The following is a 17,652-nucleotide window of genomic DNA, read 5'->3' as shown; positions in this document are numbered from 1 at the left end:
AAACGTTCTTAAATCAACGTTCTTGGAACGTCTTTAGGACGTCATTTGTACTTGATGAATGTTTTTATAACGCTGATAGAAAAGCGTTCTTAAATCAACGTTCTTGGAAAGTCTTTAGGGCGTTATTTGTACTTCATGAGCGTTCTCATAATGTTGAGAAAAGCGTTCTTAAATCAACGTTCTTGGAAAGTCTTTAGGGCGTTATTTGTACTTCATGAACGTTCTCATAATGTTGATAAGCGTTCTTAAATCAACGTTCTTGGAAAGTCTTTAGGACGTTATTTGTACTTCATGAACGTTCTCATAATGTTGAGAGAAAATGTTCTTAAATCAACGTTCTTGGAACGTCTTTAGACGTCATTTTTACTTGATGAATGTTCTTATAATGCTGATAGAAAACGTTCTTAAATCAACGTTCTTGGAACGTCTTCGGACGTCATTTTTACTTGATGAATGTTCTTATAATGCTGATAGAAAACATTCTTAAATCAACGTTCTTGGAACGTCTTTAAGATTTGATTTGTACTTAATGAACGTTCTCATAATGTTGAGAGAAAACATTTTTAGAACAACATTCTTAGAACGTTATTGTAATGTAATATAATTTCTAAATTAATAATTAAATGCTAAATGTTATGTTGTTATCAAAACATTCTGAGAACAGTATTCATGTCCTTATGATTGCAGGCTACTTTATGAACATTACCATAATGTTGGGAGAAACATCTTTAGAAAAAAAGAAAAAACAACTTATAGGCTATATAAAACATGAATAGAATAGAACCGAATATGATAGAAAAATAAAATGTATTTAAATATGAACCTACAACCTCGATTAGGATGTGGCAAATCACCTGAATGAGTCACTGAATCTTTTATAATTATATACTTTATCATTATTAATTATATATCTTTTATAACTTATTGAAGTCATAGGCCTATAGTGAAATGTCATACACTGTAAATCAGTGGCATTGCTAAATTAAATTAGTTAATTTAACAAACAATTTTTTAATTCAACTCAATATATATTTGTGATGTGAACTCAAAATCTCATTAGGTTAAGGGGAACTCAATCTAAATAAGTATAAATTAATTTAATCTAAAAATTAGCTTAATTCATGATTTCTAACATTGTTTTTCGAGAAGTCACGCTTTGCTTTATCTCTCTCAATATGAATTAAATAGCCTTCATAACTAAAGATAATATAATAAATACATCAATCTGCTTCATATTAAGCATAGATCAATCCTTTTAAAGAAATTAATTTTACTCGAGACAAAATATTATTTTTCAAAACCGCGCATTTTTCAGTCAGTCTCATCCGCCCATCCCCCACAGCTCACAGTCACGGACGGGATCACAGCCGGACGGCTCGCGACGTGGTCACGGAAAATAATAGGTAAGCATTCACTTCTGTATTCTTATTTAAAGCACTTTTGAACGTTATTTTGTGTTTTGTCAACTTTATCTGAAGATTAACCAGCTCAGTTATCATTGTAATGTTAGCTAGCAAAGAAGCAAGGAGCTAACAACCAACCACATCAAAGTTATCAACGGCAAGTGTTAAATATGCAGTGTTATACACAACAGTTTGTCAGTGATAAATTAAGATTTGTGTGTGTGTGTGTGTGTGTGTGTGTGTGTGTTTCTCACAGCTGGACACAGACAAACTGGAGAGAAAGCTGACAGGATGTCGTCATCTGTAACCGTCACTCGCCACAGTTCTCAAGCAAGGTAAAGCAAAGACATATTCTCTGTATTACAATACGTTTAAACTTTTAGTTAATCATTATTTATTATCCGCTTTGTCAGTTTCATCTAGAATATCCATGTGATGCTGATCAAGTTTTCTAAATCCACCGAACGCAGTGAACAAAGGGGCTGAGGAGCATTTATAATGGCTGTTTTGTTAACCTTAGTTAACATTTTACACAGTTATTTGCTCCTCACGTTGTCTTTCTTAAAATTCATACTAACAAATTGTTGTCATGCTTTTGAAATCAATCTTTTCAGTGCAAAGGCAGCGAGGGGTCATTTGCAACAAGACGGCTGATACTAATATGGGCCTAAAATAAAGTAAGTAGTATTCACATTAAACAAATTGATGGGCTTTAGTGTTGTACAAGATGTAATTTGTCACCTTATAAACAGTTATTTAAATTCATCGTTCTTGAGTTTTTATTTTTTGATGAATTGCTATTAATGCAGATGTAATGATGACCAGAAATGACCAGTAGCACAAATGTTAAGTCTTCTGAAGCAATAGTATACTTTTGTTTTGTGAATATTAGATTGAAATTTAAACCTAAAGATTGATCAAATTCGTGAATAACGTTACACAATACAGATGAAAAACAACAAACTAACATCCCACAAGAATGACATCTAAAGACCGGTCATGTTTGATGTAATGTAGTGTGCCACCAATTTGATTCAGACTCAATTGGCAGAGTGAATAACATCTTAAATTTCAGTTTGTCTGTCATTCCGTCAAAGTCTTTTGGTATTTTGTGTTGCTTCAGAAAAATACCAGTGAAGTCTTAAGTTCTGATTATAGTTATACATTTATATACTTAACTAATATAGTTAATAAAACTTCTACTTTCCCTTATCCTAAAGTTGCTTTGTTTTTTATAAAGATGTCAGGTAATTGCTAATGCTAAGTTTGTAGTGGTTAAAAATTGTCTTGTTATGATTCATAAAAATAAGCTGTCCATAAATGTTGCTTAATTGTGAGTTAAATTTCTCTAATTTTGTGTTTTGTCTTCAGGGACAATAATGGCATCAGCCATTCAAGTTATGATCCTGGCAGATCTACTACTATCTGAAAAGTAGTCTCTGCAGATATTGTCAAGATGCACAAGGTAGGACACATGTCAGGACAACTTTATATTTACTTGGCAATATTTAAAAATTTTAGCTGAGATCAGCATAGTTAAAAAAAATGTAAATTCTGTCATGGTTTACTCATCCTCATGTTTTTCCAAATTCATTTTGAATGAATTTCATTCATCTTCAAACGAATGTTTTTATTTTTGATATTCATTCATCATTTTGTCTTTCCATTGGAAGTCTAGACAGTCTTTATTTTCAAGCTTCAAAAAGTTTATAGTTTAGCCTTTGAGACATAATAATAGCTACTTATACCTTCTGTTATTTATCTTGTTTCTGAATACCTGTAAAATTTAAAGGATTAACTAACAACTTGTGTAACTTGTTTTTGCTCTCAATGCCATTTTGACAATGCCGTTTTTTTAATCCATGCAGCATTTTTTTTTAAAGGAAAACATTACAAATTATTCTTTAACAATTTAACTGATGTATTAATAGCAAAAATTCTTACTGTCAGTTAATGGTTCAATGCTAGCATACCTACCCAGAAACACCTACTAGAACCTATTAATCTTACCTGTTTTATCTCTGAGTTTCCTTCCTTAACTGAGTTCATGTAACAGTTTATTAGCTAATAACATGTAACAAGGCAACTTTTGCCATTTAATAACTTTATTGATAACTTCTAAATGTTATCTATATTTGAAGGGATTTTTCCTGTTTCAAATTGGTATAAAATGGAAATTGCAGTTGACTTAACTACCCTATTATGACGTATTTCCAGTAGTGTGCATGTGTATACCTATCAAGATGAATAAATTAGGTCAATTTATGTTGACCTAAAAATTGTTTTTTGGAAATGACATGATGAAAATGTATTATTTGAATGTTTATATTTTTATTAATCTAATGATGCTTCAGAAGACATTTTTCTTAATGCTGCTATGAAAGTAGCTTGTCAATGAAAGTAACATATGCCAAGTCAAATGAAACTACCTTTGACTCTTGAGTAATGTAATATTTGTAAAACTCACAGCACAGATCCTAATAATTTTTTTTGGCATAGCCACACTAATTATTTTATAGGCATTTTGTAATATCACTTTGTAACCTCAGCCAATCTGTTTACTTTATAGATGGAGCGTGGAGAGACAGGACATGGACCACAGTTTTTCAGCACCCACACACCACACTCAAATTCATATAGAAGTCCTCAATTATTAAATGTTAATATGATAGTTTATATTTAGCTGTGAAGTTATAGTTCATTGTCATAAATATTAAACTACATATTATTATTATTATTATTTTACATGATATGCAAATTTCACCAATTTGTTCAATGTGTTAATGAACTTTTGAAAGTGATTATCTTTAATAATTCAGATACCTGTTGAAATGCACATGTAATTATATACTTGCTCGTATCTGGAAGGTTGTGTTAATAAAAATGATGTTGAAAGCAAATGTTGCAATACTGCTAATCTTAAAATAACATTTTATTAAACTAAACTTTGTAATGTTCCAAATAAATGTTTTTAGGATGTTGTATTTTTAAGAAAATGTAGGTGGAAATAAAGTTGTAGGAACATTATGCTAACCATAAAATAACGTTCTAGCTACGTTAAGCAAACTGGACATTTTAACGTTCTTGAATGTTCCAAATAAACGCGTTCATAGAACGTTATATTTTTAAAATGAAATTTAGGTTGCAGGAACGCTATGCTAACCATAAAATAATGTTCTAGGAACGTTAAGCAAACTGGACATTTTAACGTTCTTGGAATGTTCCAAACAAACGTTCATATAACGTTATATTTTTAGTGAAATTTAGGTTGCAAGAACGTTGTAGGAACGTTATGCTAACAAAAAATAACGTTCTAGGAACGTTAAGCAAACTGGACATTTTAACATTCTTGAATGTTCCAAATAAACGCTCATAGAACATTATATTTTTAGTGAAATTTAGGTTGCAAGAACATTGTAGGAACGTTACGCTAACAAAACAATAACGTTCTAGGAACGTTAAGCAAACTGGACATTTTAACGTTCTTGGAATGTTCCAAATAAACGTTCATAGAACATTATATTTTTAGTGAAATTTAGGTTGCAAGAACGTTGTAGGAACGTTATGCTAACCATCAAATAACGTTCTAGCAACGTAACGCAGACTGGACATTTCCACATTTTTGGAACATTCCAAATAACGTTCCCACAACCAAAACAGAACGTTACAAAAACGTTCTCAGAACATAAATTTGTTAGCTGGGTAATGACAAAGGTATGACAGGTATTACAAGGTGAAGGTGACATCTCAGGACACTGACCCATGTCCCCACTTTTCAAAACGCTTATAAATCACACAGAGTGAGGTTTTTTGGGGGAAAGTTGAAATGCACAGCCTCCTGTAAGGGGTAGGTTTAGGTGTAGGGTTGGTGTAGGACAATAGCACATACAGTAAGTACACTATAAAAACTATTACGCCTATGGAGAGTCCCCACTTTTCACAAAAAAACAAACGTGTGTGTGTGTGTGTGTGTGTGTGTGTGTGTGTGTGTGAGCGAGTGTGTGTGTGTGAGAGAGAATGAGTGTGTGTGTGTGTGTGTGTGTGTGTGTTTGTAGACCTACACTTTCGTGGTCCTGCTGTCATCCTGATCTCTCCTCCATGATCCACACTAAAAACACACAAATACACATTAATGTAGATCTGCATCATTCACACACAGATTGTATCACACTGCCAAACATACTTGAGTATCTGCAGTTTGTGTTTGAGCAGCTGGACTCCTGATTGTCCTGGGTGATTGTAGCTCAGATCCAGCTCTCTCAGGTGTGAGGGGTTTGAACTCAGAGCTGAAGACAAATAACCACAGCCTTCCTCTGTTACCATACAGCCAGACAACCTACAGAACAGAGGAGAGCAGTTCAGCTCAGGGTTCTACTCCTGACACAAAAATGCAGAGCCCGTACAAATACTAGAAATGGTGAAAAATAATCAGGAATCGTTTAAAAATGGTTACACATTTTATGTATTAGAACTTTAACTCGACCGTTTCCTTGTTCTTAATTATATTATGTCATTACGGTTCTGTCTTGCTGCCAGTCAATCACTGCATTGCTGATCTTAATTCCGAGTATCAATATGTCTGCCCTTTCCAACGAACATGACAACACAGAGTAATCTCAGACAACTTAATCAATATATTTTAATCAAATCTCCTAACTGGTTTGAAGAACCAAATTAACCAGATATGAGTTATAATGATTAAAGGATATGGCATCTGTCAAATTATCTCAGATGTATTAGCAAGTTACAAAGAATGGACCCCAGTTTAGCTCCGGCCTTGTGTTGCTGAATGACAACTGTAAACTACTGCAGCCAGACAGTGAAATAAACATTACTGACTGCCATATGCAGCTATCTAGTCCATTCAGGATGGACTTTAGTAACTACATTATTCATTGTCTTTACAGTTTACCCTCTGTTGCTCTTTGGTCACTTTTGACTGAACAATTTTCTGTTTTGAATTTGTTAAAATTACAGCTTCATCGGAATGGTACGAAACCTGGTGACCTTTGGAATGTGAACACACACAAAAATTGAGGGCTTGATGTGGTCATAAAAAAAATAGTCACACTTGTGCTCTTCAGTCAAAAATGACCGACCATAGGAAATGAATGGGAAATCGACAAAAACACAAATATTTGAAGAATTTTTGTGTGTACAATTTACAAATCTGCCACAATTCAGAAAAAAAAAGGTATACAGCAATAACGGGGTGAAACTCTAAAACATCAAGAGTGCAAAACTAAAATTTCAGGTGTCCGGTCACATTCGAACGTGAAGATCACAAGTGTGACTCCCAAATAAGGAGTACCAGAGGGTTAAACATGGCCTCAGTAACCTATATAATTTTATGTATTCAATAAACAATTATATCTCACACACACGCACACACACACACACACACACAACTAAATCATATTTAACGTGTTATTTTCTATTATTTCAACAAAATCAATTAAACTGAATGTGAAAATCAGACCTCAGTATCTCCAGCTGACAGTTTGGATTCTTCAGTCCATCAGATAGCAGCTTCACTCCTGAATCCTGCAGGTCATTGTTACTCAGATCCAACTCTCTCGGGACAGAGTTTGAGAATTGTAGAGCTGATGACACAATTTCACAATCCTGAGCAGTGAGATTACAGCCAGGAAGTCTAGAAGAGATTAAATAACAGATATAACATACACAACTGCCAATTTTTCTCTATATTGTAATCATTATGTAATAATCATTGTTATAATCGCTTTAATGAGCTTCTGCCTAAAATTAATTCATGTTAGCTAACTGTATGATTCTATTATCTTGAACTGTTCATTTGTGAAATGAACATTACTTGGACACATTCACTTCTGATAACAGATTACTCTAAATTGTAATGTAGACACATGCATTTTCTGTAAAGCTGCTTTGAAACGATATGTATTGTGAAAAGCACTATACAAATAAATTTTAAATTCAATTCAAGTTTATTTGTATAGCGCTCTTTACGATACAATCGTTCCAAAGCAGCTTTACAGGAAATTAAGTTTCTACTATATATACCGTATTGACCCGAATATAAGACGACCCTGATTATAAGACGACCCCCCTCTTTCCAGAGGTACCTTTTGGAAAAAGGCTTTTTGAAAACCAAATATTGTTGTTGTTGTTTTCTCTCTCTCTCTCTCTCTCTCTAAAACATATTTTCTCTTAAACTATTTTTCCTATTTTAATTTTTGTTTTGAAAGTATGGTAAATACTAGTAAAATGTACCAACAATGACATTGAAAAATGTAAAATTTTTGATATACCATAAAAATAGCAGGTAGCCCATCTGAATTATGTCACATTTAGGCTATCCATCTCATAGTAGCCTACCAAAATTTAATTTACATTACGTATTTCATGGCACACTCGTTTTATGCGTTTTTGGCGCCACCTATTGTTGTGGGTGTATTATTGACATGTCAAAGTCTAGACCCTGAATATAAGACGACTGCGTTTTTCAGATGTATTTCCAAGAAAAACATTGTCTTATATTCGGCCAATACGGTATATATATATATATATATATATATATATATATACACACACACACACATACGCACACATACACATATATATATATACATATATATACACATATATTTGAATTGGATTGAATAATGAAATCATGAAATAACAATAAAGGAAGTAAAGAGAGTTGCCAGTTGTCTGTGGAACAAAATATTTTTAACCATCCAGCCTGAATCACAATAAGATGAGCTTCTGACTGTGAGTAGATAATCTGATCATTTTATTATTCAGGTTCATTAAGATCAGAAATCAGACGATCTCCGGTTTCTTCAACTACTGCTGTGCTTAAAATATTTAGGCATCAAAAAATGTAGCAATGCTTTGCTGAAGACATAGAAATCTATGTCCACTCCACACATCTATACATTTGGTGTCATTTTACTGTTTTTCAGACTACATATTTACTGTAGAAAATGTAGAAGAAGAAAAAAAAAAATTAACCTAAGCTAGCAGATGATTATTGAGACACATTCCATTCCTTTCCAGCAGTGTGCTTTGGCTCCTCTTTAAAAGCCTAAATTTAATGTGCAAATCAGTAAAATCATGCAACGTGAATTTTGTAAAATGGAACATGGATGATATTAAAAAGAGTTATCAATCCCTTTACAGTTTTTTTCAATTGCTAACATGCATTGTTCAATACTGAAGCCACGTTTTCAAAACTGTTCACACATTCAGTGATACAGAAGTCTATGTGTTTGGAAACATGGATCAGGGAAGACACATTGGTGGGGGAAAAAGAGAGGGAGGACTAGAACCCTCACAGTACTGAACATCCATCCATCTATTCCATACATTTTCCCTAGCACTTGTCCTATGTAGGGTCATGAGGCTGAAGCCTTTCCTGGGTCATAGGCAGGAAAACCCCCTGGCCATTCCATTACACACATTCATATTCACACTCACTCACAGTCTCCAGGTCACCTGTCTTTTATGTCACTAGATTGTGGGAGAAACCCAGAGGAAACCAGCGTCAACATGGAGAGAACATACCAACTCCACACAGCACCCCATATTGACAGAAAAACACAGAATTGTTGACATTTTTGCAGATTTATTAAAAAAGAAAAACTGAAATATCACATGGTCCTAAGTATTCAGACCCTTTGCTCAGTATTTAGTAGAAGCACCCTTTTGATCTAATACAGACATGAATCTTTTTGGGAAAGATGCAACAAGTTTTTCACACCTGGATTTGGGGATCCTCTGCCAATCCTCCTTGCAGATCCTCTCCAGTTCTGTCAGGTTGGATGGTAAACGTTGGTGGACAGCCATTTTTAGGTCTCTCCAGAGATGCTCAATTGGGTTTAAGCCAGGGCTCTGGCTGGGCCATTCAAGAACAGTCACGGAGTTGTTGTGAAGCAACTCCTTCGTTATTTTAGCTGTGTGCTTAGGGTCATTGTCTTGTTGGAAGGTAAACCTTCGGCCCAGTCTGAGGTCCTGAGCACTCTGGAGAAGGTTTTCGTCCAGGATATCCCTGTACTTGGCCACATTAATCTTTCCCTCAATTGCAATCAGTCGTCCTGTCCCTGCAGCTGAAAAACACCCCCACAGCATGATGCTGCCACCACCATGCTTCACTGTTGGGACTGTATTGGACAGGTGATGAGCAGTGCCTGGTTTTCTCCACACATACCGCTTAGAATTAAGGCCAAAAAGTTCTATCTTGGTCTCATCAGACCAGAGAATCTTATTTCTCACCATCTTGGAGTCCTTCAGGTGTTTTTTAGCAAACTCCATGTGGGCTTTCATGTGTCTTGCACTGAGGAGAGGCTTCCGTCGGGCCACTCTGCCATAAAGCCCCGACTGGTGGAGGGCTGCAGTGATGGTTGACTTTCTACAACTTTCTCCCATCTCCGGACTGCATCTCTGGAGCTCAGCCACAGTGATCTTTGGGTTCTTCTTTACCTCTCTCACCAAGGCTCTTCTCCCCCGATAGCTCAGTTTGGCCAGACGGCCAGCTCTAGGAAGGGTTCTGGTTAGGGATGCACCGAATGTTCGGCAACCGAAATTGTTCGGCCGAAAATAGCAAAAAAATCTCTTTCGGTGTTCGGCCGAATAAAGTATTTAAAGTATTTAAAACTGTCAGAGAAAGACGCAAAAATAATTCCAAGCACGAAGCACCGACAGTTAGATGCTTAGCGCTGCATCTCATGTCTCCGATGAGAAGAGGAAGAGGTGGTTGATGCTGGTTACTATGATGATTGAAATCGCGAAATAGCCTCAACTGATTAGTAAATAAACTGCAGAATGTTATGTTTTCTAATACAAGCAGGGATTGCATGTATTCAAACAGCGCTGCACGAGCTCGCGGTGCCAGGGTTCAAAGTCCAAAGCGCGAGGAACATCTGCGTTAAAACACTGTAGCCTACTCGTCTTTTGCTCAGTAACATTTTTTTTTTTTAAAGACACATGACAATGTGATAAGTGCTACAAACATCTTCCCAAATTCGTAATGAGAATCATTTAAATATCTGCATGCTGTTGTCAACAAAAAGAAGCACTAAAATCTTCCAGCGGGTTTCTGCCAAAATAAAGTCTAAGAAAAAGCAACAACTCCATCAACATTCATAAATGTTAGTATTGTAATTTTACTGTTGTTCTGTAAAGTAAAATAAAAATAATAATAATTACCCTACAACAGCTCTATACATTTATTATAACATTCACAATAGTGTTCAAATTGGGATCTGTAGTATGTTTTAAAAGAATTCTCTTCTGCTCAGCAAGGCTGCATTTATTTGTACAGTAAAAGAATACATGCCTGATTCAAGAAGGAGGTCTCAAAAATGGCCCAAAAATATTATTTTAGTAACTTATTAATTTTTAGTTAAATTTTGCTTTGTTGGTATAATGTCTGATAGAATGTTAAAAAAATGTTCAGTGTTAAGTAAATATTTTTAAATTGGTGTTTTGTAATTTATTTATTTATTTATTTTTTGAAAAGCAGGACAAAACAGTAAAAAGCACATTTTGGATATTTAATTTATGCAGTGGTGACAAATAAAATAAATAAAAAAAATGGAAAAACAGTCCTGGGGAAAAAGAATGCGAAAAACCGTGTTCGGTATTCGGCCTTCGGCCTTCGGCCCAGTGTTCCATTTTGTTCGGCTTCGGCTTCGGCCAAGAATTTTAATTTCGGTGCATCCCTAGTTCTGGTCGTCCCAAACGTCTTCCATTTAAGGATTATGGAGGCCACTGTGCTCTTAGGAACCTTAAGTGCAGCAGAAGTTTTTTGTAACCTTGGCCAGATCTGTGCCTTCAATTCTGTCTCTGAGCTCTTCAGGCAGTTCCTTTGACCTCATGATTCTCATTTGCTCTGACATGCACTGTGAGCTGTAAGGTCTTATATAGACAGGTGTGTGGCTTTCCTAATCAAGTCCAATCAGTATAATCAAACACAGCTGGACTCAAATGAAAGTGTAGAACCATCTCAAGGATGATCAGAAGAAATGGACAGCACCTGAGTTAAATATATGAGTGTCACAGCAAAGGGTCTGAATACTTAGGACCATGTGATATTTCAGTTTTTCTTTTTTAATAAATCTTCAAAAATGTCAACAATTCTGTGTTTTTCTGTCAATATGAGGTGGTGTGTACATTAATGAGGAAAAAAATAATAATTTAAATGATTTTAGCAAATGGCTGCAATATAACAAAGAATGAAAAATTTAAGGGGGGTCTGAATACTTTACGTACCCACTGTATTAGTGTCCTAAGAATCTTTGGTAGCTTGTGCATTAACCCCAGGCGAATTACCTATGCAAATTACCATGTTCAGAGACAAAGAGTCGTAAACTTTCCCTCCAAAAGTTCAAGACACCATTGGCTCTTTGACACCCCAGAGGTGTGACCTCTATATCAGATAAAGCTCTCACATCAGTGACCCGCCTGCCAGTCTGCGGATCTTTTAGATTCTGAGAAGATGAGGGTGTGAGCTAGAACTCTTCTGGACCTTTAAGTTTTTGTGCCAGGCCTTGCGGCCTTGGCTTTCCATTCAACCAAAGATCCTCGGATCTCAGCAGATCTCTTTCTTAGCTCTTTTTTCACTTTCTACCTGGGAAGAAACTCCCAGTCACCATCGAGTCAGAACAGTCCAAAACCTTGAAACCATCAATACTTTCATCCGAGACTGCATCCGGACACTGACCAAGGCAATGCAAGTATTGTACATTTAACTAAACGAAACAGAGGTTTAGTATAAGTTATAGACCCCGTTATAAACGGCGCTGATGGTTTTACTCAGGTGGTTAACTGACTCTTTCCATAACTGCATTCTCTGTTTCTCTAATGACTTCATTCATCCACTTTAGCTCCCCTTTGTATGTACGCATGAGTGTATGGTTATTCGTTTGTTTGTTTAGATTAGTTATGTGTGTTAGCGTTTAGTTAATAAAGGTTGTGTGCAAAAATTCCATGAGTTTCTGGTTCTGCCTTGCAAATTAATGTCTCTTTACGATTTTGACCCTCGCTACATGCTGTAATCAGAGGTGGGTAGTAACGAGTTACATTTACTTCGTTACATTTACTTGAGTAAATTTTTTGGGTAACTAATACTTTTAGAGTATATTTAAAAATGGGTACTTTTACTTTACTCAAGTACATTTTTAGTGAAAAAACGGTACTTTTACTTCGTTACTGTGGGCAACGCTCCTCTCGTTACTTTATCTTAATGTAATACAAGTTAAAAATCCTTCAATTTATTCCAAACGCGCCCTCTACTTTTTTTCTGGGCAATGAGCGATGCCCGTTCGCGAATGATTCATTCTTTTGAGTCAATTCTGTTCGAAGGCTTGATCAAACCAGTTGGCAGACCAGTGAATCAGTTTGAATGATTCGTTCAGTTCCCTGCCGCACGCGCTGAGTCGTCTGAAGCGGTTCTCAGAGTTGTAACATCAAGAGCGTTGAAGACGTGGCTTTGGATCAACAGTCAGTTGAAAGCAAATCTGCAAAGGCTATGGTTTGCTAGCTATGAAGATCTTTATTAGACGAACACCGCGTGTGCTGTCGGTTCCACGGGTATAGATTTGATTACAGTACACGATACCACTATGACATTACCAGTTTGTTGTACATGTAGCCTACCTTATACATTAAGTGCAATGTATAATTTATTCATTAAATAAGCTGTCATAGAGTATGAAATAAACACCCACCAAACCCGCGTTAGTTCCAGGAGGAATGCCTTGCCTAGACACAATTAATATTGATATTTTCACAATATTTACGCTTGCAGAAATAAAGGCTACATTTGTTTACATTTTGCAGAACAGATGGAAGAAGATCCGTCAATGTGCATTTGTTTCGTTATGTTCAGATGTTTTGAAGCTGGGATGCTGGTTTATGCTGGTCATGTGCTGGTCTTGACCAGTTTAAACCAGCAAAGGACCAGCTTAAATCAGCCCAAACCAGCATCCCATGCTTCAAAACATACAATACTAGCATATGCTGGTTTTTTCAACAGGGAACAGTTTTGCTGCTTAATATTTTTTGGAACCTGTGACATTTTGTTCAGGATGAATAGAAAGCTAAAAAAAGAACAGCATTGATAATAAATCAGGCTGATAAAAAATCTGATTTGCATCACTGAAAAAAAAAAAAAACATTAAAAGTATTTTGAATGGCAGTGTGTGTGTGTGTATATAAAAATGTATCTAAATATCTATATATCTAAATAAAAATAGACTATATTCAGTATATGATCCAAAGTAACTAGTAACTAACTACTTGAGTAGTTTTTTTATCCGATACTTTTTTACTCTTACTTAAGTAACTATTCAGACTATTACTTTTACTTTTACTTGAGTAAATATTTCTTCAAGTACTTTTACTTTTACTTGAGTACAGTTTTTAGGTACTCTACCCACCTCTGGCTGTAATGCATTAATAGGGAAGTATTTTCTGTGGCCACGGAAATATCCTTTCTTAGAGTTGATATGAACTTACACTGAATGTTCGCTGGATGAACAGATCAGTTGACGGCAATTTAAATCTGCTACAGTTATTACTGTCAGCCGATATAAATAATTGTAATTAACCATAATTAATTGTAATTATTTATATACATCTCCCTTTTGAGCTAATTTGCTACATTAGTTTAAGTATTTGCTATTGACTGTTCAAATACAGAGTTTTGCACGTAACGCGTCATGTGTGTGTGTGAGGGGAATAGGGTCTCAGCACAGTGGAGTGTACAGCCCATCAGAAATCGTCTTAACCGTGGCTTGTGTGCTGCAAATACATACGAGCATCATCACTGTGTCTGTCACGGGACTTCCCTTTTGGCTTGAACTGATAAAACTAACTTAAAAGCTGAAGCTCGCGATTATGGTAAGGGGCGTTACATTTCCGACACGTGCTTGTGGTGTTTGGCCAATCACAATGCACTGGGTCAGTTGGCCAATCAGAGCAGACAGCACTTGTTGGAAGGAGGGGCCTTGTAGAAAACAACGCGTTTGAGAGAGGAGGGGCATAGAGGAACTACAATAATGTACAGTATTTGAAAAATAATGTGTTTTTTGAACATTAAAGCATGTCAACATATTCTGTTACACCAAATACTAGTGTTGTCAAAAGACCCGGTACTTCGGTACCAAGTCGGTACTAAAAAAGTGAAAACGTCACGGTACCAGGTTTTTTTAAGTACCGGTGGTACTGAGTACCCGGTCAACCCGGTTCTTGATGTGTACGGACCTATGATTTCCGCGATGCAAAAAACGCAGACGGAATCTCGGAATCCAGTTATAAAAACGGAATTTACAATTTAGTACGGAATGTCACGGAATTTGTCAAAGTTTGGATGAATTAATCAAAAGTAGGTCATTGCACTTGAATCAAATCGCGACGTGGACTAGTATCTGTAAATATTAAGCCGCAAAATTCGATTCAAATATGAATCCCGCATGTTCTGCGAGTCTCTGTGTGAGTGAATGAATGGCAGAGACGCGCGTTTTTTTCTTTTTTTTACTACATACACTGAAGCGCGCCTGACGCTCGCAGTGATTCATCATCTGCCGTCTCAATGAGGACATAAATATATAAACAACATCTCCAGAACTGCTCTGAGAGTCCCCTCGCGAGCATTTTATCGTTTCATTGAGTAAAACCAGCATCATATCATATAGCTACACACAGAAATGTAAAGGTATCTTAAAGCCATTGTGCCAGAAATATAATTTTTGATATATATGTATGCACTTATGTATGTATGTATATATATATATATATATATATATAATCACACAATATTTCTTCCAAATTGTAATAGTAAATCCCCTTTATTTACCAATACAATGTGTTTAAATTTAATTAACTAAAAGACAAATTAAATTTGGGTTAAACTTGTTTACTGTTTTTCATACTTTTATTACTTGCGGAAAAACTTGAAACAATTTAAATAAAGTATAAAGAATGGCATTGATTTTTGTACATTTTTATTTTTGTTTGACTTTATTATTAAAAATAGTGTTTTTTTTAATTAGCATGTGGTACCGAAATTGGTACCGAGAACCGTGGATTTTGACTGGTATCGGTACCGAATACTGAAATTTTGGTACCGTGACAACACTACCAAATACACAAAATAATGACCTTTAAAATACCATCATATGACCCCTTTAATATTAGCCAATGTGAGAAAGGCCTTTAGTTGCTTAGAAGTTACCATGGGGTCCTTTGCAACCTCATAGACTATTACAAGTCTTGCTTTTAGAGTGATCTTTGTTGGTCGACCATTCCTGGGGAGGGTAACAGTCGTTTTGAATTTCCTCCATTTGTCCACAATCTGTCTGACTGTGGATTTGTGGAGTCCAAACTCTTTTGAGATGGTTTTGTAACCTTTTCCATCCTGATGAGCAACAGCAACTCTTTTTCTGAAGTCCTCTGTGATCTCCATTGATCGTGTCATGATACACTTCCACAAACATGATCAGACTTTGATAGATCCCTGTTCTTTAAATAAAACAGGGTACACACTGACACCTGATAGTCATCTCAGTGATTGAAAACACCTCTGACCAAATGGACTTTTATTTCACCTTCAAATTAACTGCTAATCCTAGAGATTCACATACTTTTGCCACTCACAGATATGTAACAGTGGATCATTTTCCTGAATAAATAAACAACAAATAAAATATTTTTTGTCTCATTTGTTTGATTGGGTTCTCTTTGTCTACTTTTAGGAATTCAATGTTATGTTTTGGATCATACTTATGCAGAAATATAGAAAATTCTAAAGGGTTCACAAACTTTCAAGCAGCACTGTATATGAAGTGTTTTGTTGGTCTGAGTGAGTTTTGGAGGTGAGATCAACTGTTTGGTCAAGATTTGTGTTGGTAATGCAGACTGTATGAACAGTTTTGAAAATGTGGTTTCAGTATTGAACAATGCTTGTTAGCAACTGAAAAAAACTGTAAACTGGCTGTGTCAGCACCGACACATCAAACCAAGCTGTATTCATGTTACCATAACTCTTCAACCATTTGCACTATCAAAATAATTGAAATTGCTCCTGACAATAGTCAACATGCGCTTTTTGGCAATGTATGGCTTATTACGGTAATTTCTTGCTCTCCATCTGCAAATGACGGTAGATTTCCGGGAGAGCGGGAAGGAAGGATTTGAATGGAGAGATACAGAGCAAAGAGATTTGTATCAATTTTTGATGAGACTTGGGAGGAGACTGAGTGAGACTTTTTCGCATGTGGTGTGTGCATCTGTATAATGTGTCCATGCGTGTAAACATATGGGTGCATATGTATATGCATGCATGTGTATATGTGAGCGTGTATGAACAAAAAGCCTCCTGAATGAAAACTGTGTAACCCAGTGTCACAAAAAGACTTGCATATATGTAATATAGTTGAAATAAAAATCATAAAATGTATTCCTGTTTTTCATTGTTGTCTATTTAAATTCTGTTTACAAACTCACCACACAACATTAATGGTCAATAACTGTAATTTTTTGAAAGCCATTTGTTTTCTGAACAAAATGATACCCTGCACTTGAAAATAGCACATTCTGTTAGAATTGCACAGTCAAATAACAAAATATGTGAAAATGACCTATTTTACCCTCAGGTCTTAAAAGCACATAAGATAACTTATGCCCTGTTTACACTAGTACCTTTTAGTTTTTAAACGGCTTTTTATAATGAAAACGATCCTTGTCTACACTGGCGTTTTTTTTTCTTTTTCAGAAACGTTCTCCATCCACACTACACAATCGAAGAAAAGCATGTCACATGACCTTTCATGCAGGTACAACAATGAGCATGATGTTATTGTTTATGCGGCTGTCAAGGATACACAGAGCAAATGTGGGCAGCCACGCTATCGTTTTCAAAAGTCTCCGTTTTGGTCTGTTTACACTGATGCCATGTCTACACGTACATGGGTATTTATATAAACGTTTATAAAAGGAGTTTTTCCTTCTTCCGTTTAAAAAAAAATCTCTGTCTACATAAAAATGCAAAAGCATGCTATGAAGCATTGTCAAGAGCATGCCAAACCAACAAGTGGCGATATAATCTTAACCGTAAAGCCATGTTGTCCAATCAGAAGCCTGAAAAAGTTTCCAGTAGGCGGAGATAACAGCACAGGCTCCGACGTCACAAGCCAAACACTCCAGTTTCGCTGTTTACACGATAACACTGCAACCAGAGTTTTTGAAAATCTTTACCCTTGCAGGA

General features: G+C 35.7%; 1 long non-coding RNA gene and 1 pseudogene across 1 annotated transcript; one reads left to right on the top strand and one right to left on the bottom strand.

Moving 5' to 3' along the window:
* LOC131541904 (NLR family CARD domain-containing protein 3-like) overlaps nt 1-17,652 on the bottom strand; it is a 31,150-nt pseudogene that overhangs the window by 2,143 nt on the left and 11,355 nt on the right.
* Nucleotides 1,340-4,469, top strand: LOC131541960 (uncharacterized). Its single transcript, XR_009271635.1, has 4 exons — nt 1,340-1,403; nt 1,660-1,738; nt 2,775-2,868; nt 3,973-4,469. It is a non-coding gene; the product is annotated as an uncharacterized LOC131541960 (long non-coding RNA).

This window comes from Onychostoma macrolepis, chromosome 01 (assembly GCF_012432095.1).
Source record: "Onychostoma macrolepis isolate SWU-2019 chromosome 01, ASM1243209v1, whole genome shotgun sequence".
Taxonomy (NCBI): domain Eukaryota; kingdom Metazoa; phylum Chordata; class Actinopteri; order Cypriniformes; family Cyprinidae; genus Onychostoma; species Onychostoma macrolepis.
The sequence above is the reverse complement of the archived record's forward strand: the minus strand, read 5'-3'. Positions and strand labels throughout refer to the sequence as shown.